Raw genomic sequence first — 6115 nt, forward strand, 5'->3', positions numbered from 1 at the left:
ACATGATCAAAGAATATCAAATTTCATAATCCTGGACTAGTATAAGAGACATGATAAGGTGTATGCATGTGCAAAATATGATATCATAGCTCAAATCAGGAAAATACATCACAAAAGTAGCAATTGTCACACCTCTTTTTTTACTTACACTCCCGGAAGGGTATAAAGGGAGTTTTTCCAACTTAAAGTGACAATCAAAACGGGATTATTTTATTTAAAATTCAGAGTTGCCACTTGGGATAATTTATGGTGTCCCAAGTCACCGGTTTAAATCCCGAATCGAGGAAAAGATTAACTCTATTTAACAGTCCGCGAACCAGAAATCCAGGTAAGGAATTCGGTTAACCCGAGAGAAGGTGTTAGGCATTCCCGGATTCCGTGGTTCTAGCACGGTCGCTCAACTATTATAATTGGCCTATTTACTGATTTTAACACATGTTATAACCTATGTGCAATTTTAGTCTTAGCCACTTTTATTCATCTTTTAAAGAAAATTGCAACGTTATTAAAACACGTTTCAAACCACGTCACATAAATGCACCTGCGGTTTTTGACATATTTTAACATCGTTGAGATTTGGATTTGGGTCACATAAATGCGCACCCGAGTTTAGGAAGGTAAATTATTAAAACAACGCTCCTAAAGCAACTACGCGTTTGCAACTTTGCGAGGGCCATGGAATTTGCTAAATGGCACGCCTCGAATTCTAAGAATTTTTTAAAAGAATAATTAAGCGAGGGCCATGCAATTGTCATTTTTGTCTGGCATGGCGCGCCTCAATTCCAAATTTAAGAAAGGGAATTCAACTGCATTTAGAAGGCCATAACTATTTGTATTATTTAATACAACTCGCCTTGATTAGTTAATAGTTTGACCAATTAGCACTGCGTATAATTAGAGGTTCTATCTATACTAGTTAGCGTGTCTTATATAAGGGGAAATTAATGCATTGTATAAGAGAAACTTGAGCTAACGCACAAGGAATGATGGCTCAAACGGGAAATGGTCCGACTATGATTCAAAGAGACCTTTAGGATGGGGCCTCGGAATGGCCCAAATGCGGAGCCTTGCAGCTGCTAGACCGGGACCCAGCATCGAACCCTTACCACGTGAACAAAGATTGAAGTGATCAAAGGATTCAAAAGAGCCCAGAACGAGGCTAATACCTATGCAAGCAAACTGGAGAATCCTTTTAAATTCATTATTAGCCAATCAGACAACACCCAATAATAGCTTGATCATGAAAGCAATCGTGAATTCCAGATTTAATAACTAATAATAAGTTGTGGATTTTAACAGCTAATCACACTACTCCTGCACAAAGGTTACAATATCTATTGACTTTTGATCATTCAACATCCAATTAAGCGGGTTGCTACTTAAGATTATATGCAGAACTTTATTAATGACTCAACATAGACATCTATGTTATTCCATCTTCCAAGCAGATTTAAAACATTGGACCAGATCTGTTTATAAAATACAGGTTTCCAGATTATAGAACATCCGACCAGAATTGAACCTCATACCCATTTTAAAATCAAACTCAACCCCTAAAGAGCACTGTCACCAACCAACATATAAACGCAAACATATTCAAACTAAAGCTCGAAATAAAAACAAGATTAAACTCCTATAATGAGAACAAGATGGCCAATATGCTTCCAATCTTCCAAATTTCCATGTCACAATGTTTCTACAATGGATAGAGTTAAAAAATTGTACCTGGAAATGAGAATAAATGTGGTAAGATTCAACAGTAGCAGTAGCAGTCAATGACCCAAAAGCAGAGATAACCAAGAGGAAAAGAACTTTGAAACCAAGCTTTACACCCAATCGACCAGAGCTTCAAATCAGACCCTTTTTACCACTATCCTTAAACCATTTTAGCTTTATTTAGATTCAAATTTGTTCGTAGAAGCTGGAAAATTAAGAAATCCACAGAGAAGACCCAATGTAACCGTATTTCCACTGAATGTTTTGCAGCTATGATTTTCTTATTATTTTTTCACTCAGCTCTCTTGAGTCTGCCTTTTAATGCAAGAAAAGGTGCCTTTATGGGCAAGCCAATAGGGCAACCTTTCAGATTTTAGTTTTAACCTTTAACCTCTTTTCAAGTATGCTTTTAACTTAGAGATCCCTAGCCAATTTTTGTTTTTGCTTAGCTACCCTTAGTTCAAATATCAGAGTTTCAAAACAGCTCCCTCCCCAGCTTCCTAGAATCTTCTTTTTCTGTTACAATGAGATTACCTATACCAATTTCCCTACATTGCCCCTGAACCCTTGTTTATTTACCTCTGGACCTCAAATGGGTCATAAGTCAATGACCCAAAGGCTCAGGTCCTAGTGAATATATCAGATGGACCTAAAGCCCAAACCAAAGGGGTCAGGAATCAAGCTAAATCACTGACAAAATAGAAAAAAAATTCAAATGATTTCAACACTCAGATATGGACCAACAGGTAATGAATTTCAAATTAAGCCCAATCATGCTAAATCGAAGTGAGAATTTAACCGTAGTCCATCTTAAGCTACTTACAAAAATGTTCATGATTAACTGAAGGAAACAAAGACAACAGAAAACTAGAAAATCCATACCTAAATATAACTAAAAATCCAGCCAACTAAATAAACAATATAACCAGAAAACTGAAACCAAAAGCGGAGAATCCCTAACAACTTCTTAGTCAAGAACAGAAAGACAAAGAAAGTGGAGAAACAGAACATCACATGCAAATAAACAAATCGGAAAAGAATGGCAATGAGGCATTAGAAAGGAAAATAAAGAAACGGGAACCATACCCAAACTGATCAAATGCAGACTTGAAAAAAAACCTCGACGGATCTTTCGATTTCTTGACCGGAATAGACCCTAACCGTGTGTTTTTATGCAAAAACACACGATTATCATCTATTACGATCCTGAATCTTCAAATAGGCACGTTGATTTGGACTTGGGATTTTAGGGTTGTCTCTTCAAATCAAGATTCGAGGACTTCCAAGGTGATTCGAGGGAAGTGAAGTGGATATTTGGAATGAGGAGAGGAAGGGGGTTTTAGGGTGTTAATTTGGTGGTGATTGGATGAGTTGGAGTTTTGGTCGTTTTTTCGATCCAAGATTCAAGAGGCTAGGCTGGGATTCGAGAGTGGGGATTTGGAGATTTAGAAAGAGGAGAAGGAGGAGAATCGGTGGTCTGAAAATGGGGTCGATTGGAGTACTGCCGGCGGCAGAGACGATTTCCGACAGGCGGTTCACGGCGGAGGCATAAGGTTCGGCGAAGGAGATGAAATGGGGTAGGGGTCTAAGGGGGGGTGACTGATTCGGACATATATATATCAACAAGAAACCAGTTCATGTCCGTTGGATTGGGAACTATCAACGGCTCAGATCAAGCTTGACGAAACGACGTCGTTTTGGCTTTAGGGTGGGGCAGACCGGGTTAGGGGATGGGTCTGGGCTGGATTTACATGGATTTGGGAAGAAAAATAATTTGGGCTGGGAATTTAATTAGTTTGGCCCAAAACTTTGACCCTTTTCCATTCTTTCCTTCTCTCTTTTTTTCAATTCATTTTTCCTTTACAATTCTTTTCTTTTTTTAAAAATTAAAATTAAAAACCTAAATTAAATCCTAAAACTAAATTAATCTATCGAAAATATTAATTAATTCTAAATAATAACTAACATGACCAATTAAAAACTAAATTTAAAGAAAACTACCCGAAAATCAAAAATTAAAATTAAAGGGTGCAAAATGACTATTTTTGTGATTTTCCTTTTTATAAAACAACTTAATTACTAAATAATTCTTAAAATAAAAAATTAACTCCTAAATGCACCTGAAACACAACTTTTGTATTTTTCACTAATTAAAATGCACAAACAAAAACGCGAACAATTAACTAAAAATGCCACAAAACCCACAAAATTGCAAACAATGGAAAAATTATTTTTGTTTTGAATTTGTGGGAGTAATTCATATATAGGGCAAAAATCACGTGTTCACAGCTGCCCCTCTTTGCCCGAAAAGACGAAGAGTTTTCGTACAAAGATAAAGTGAGCAGATACGAGCGATTTTTGCCTGTTTGAATACTCCGTGGGGAAGCATTTTTGAAAGATTCGATCGCACCCTACTTCCGAGATTGCCTACATATTCTTGGCTAAAAAGGAATCAGGTCAGTGTAGTTCAGGAATGTTTGGTAGCTGGAACTACCATGAAGTTGTGATTTCACTGTTGCTATTGCTGCTACTACTGCTTACTGCATCCCCTTATTACACCATGATAAAATGAAAAGAAGCTAGATTATACTATGATCTATGCATTACAAAATCCTATCTATATCTTCACACTTGCCCTTGTGGTTCTTGTTGCCTTGCTGACTTGATGAAACCCCTTTGTTGCCGCCTTGAGTTATAATCTGAGATGTTTTCCGCTTCTCCAGGTGGATGCCTGACTGCCACCTACACTTTGAGATGTTTTTCCTTTCTCCTAGTGGACACTTGACTGTTGAACTTGAATGTATTCCCTACTCTCCAGGCGGGCTCCCGTCTGCTGAACTTGAAATGTATTCCCTGCTCTCCAGGCGGGCTCCTGATTGCTAAACTTGAATGTATTCTCTGCTCTCCAAGCAGGCTCCTGACTGATGACTGGAAATTTATTCCATGCTCTCCAGGCGGGCTCCTGATTGCTGAACTAAAATGTATTCCCTGCTCTCCAAGAGGGCTCCCGATTACTAAACTTTAAATGTATTCCCTGCTCTCCAGGCGGGTACCTGATTTCAACAAAAAATAGACAAAACAAAGAAAGTTTTTCTGCACCAGTTTGGTAACTGGGCGCATATGTGAGTGTTAAACTGAATCATATTACCAAATATTACCAAGAATTTGAAAGCTAAGTCTTATTATTCAGGGGGGTCCTGACAACTCTTAACTAAACGGCAATTTTAAATCTAAGTTATATCTTCTACAAGTGTAACTTCTGCTAAATCTTGCTATCTAAGAGGATCTTTAAACTACTCTCATTATCTAGGAGGGTCCTGAAAATCAAAGGTCAAGTTTTATCTTAAGGGCGACAACTTTCATGGTTGCATTATACTACCTTACAGCAGAGTTTATGCTAAATGTTGTTATCTAATCGAAATCTTAAAGCTAAGTCCCATTATTCAGGAGGGTCCTAGAAACTCCTAATTGAATCTTATCTCGAACATGCAAACTTCTAAGCTAACTAATATTCTTTTGGGATACATTTATGCTAGATTATGTTATTTATGAACTTTGAACTAGGTCCCATTTTCCAAGAGAGTCCTGAAAATCAAAAATCCAAACCTGTTTGGTGACTGCCTTACTCCACGGAGGGTTTCCCCGAAACAACCAAAATTTCCTGCCCCTGTTTTAAAGAAAAAATTTGTCAGTTTAAAATGTGGTGGTTAGTTGATGGCATTCTTTGCTGAAGGTCTCTCCGCTGCCTTGTTTTGTTTTGACTAGCTTCCCCGAACCGGCCCTGAACCGCTTGACTTTCCGACTGACTTTCAAAACCCCATAACTTGAATGACCCGAGTGTTCTATACCCGAACCGTTGTTTCACACCTCTGACCCCTTTAACTGACCCTCTGCATCTCCCATGAAATTATCAAATCATTTTGCCGATGGAACTCTTGCTGGCACTTTACCCCCACTTTACATCATGCTATCTTTGGTATGCTCTGGCCGTACTATGCTTTGCAGTCTGGTAGTGAGCTTTGAAATTCCTTATTATTTGCTTAAATAGAACTGACATTGGGAACATCTTAGATAAATAAACCCAAAAGAAACTAAATGCAATGACTTTCACAGTTAAGGATAAGAAAATCCAAAACTGGAAGACTATCTGAAGAGGAAAAAGAAAACACACTTATCTGAGTGGAGAAGCTGGTACCAATGACCATGACATGCATTTCGGATTAATCGGCCCAATCTGTCCAACCAATCAACTTTCAGTTACCATACTTTGTTGCCCTGAAATTTCCATAACCTGATTTCTTCACCCAAATCTTGACCTTGTTCATCCTGCGGTGCCTTGAAAGGTTTTCACCAGCAGACCTCTCTCACTCGTCCATCCATCAACTCACTTTTGCCTTAA

This window comes from Nicotiana tabacum, chromosome 5 (assembly GCF_000715075.1).
Source record: "Nicotiana tabacum cultivar K326 chromosome 5, ASM71507v2, whole genome shotgun sequence".
NCBI classification, from domain to species: Eukaryota; Viridiplantae; Streptophyta; class Magnoliopsida; order Solanales; family Solanaceae; genus Nicotiana; species Nicotiana tabacum.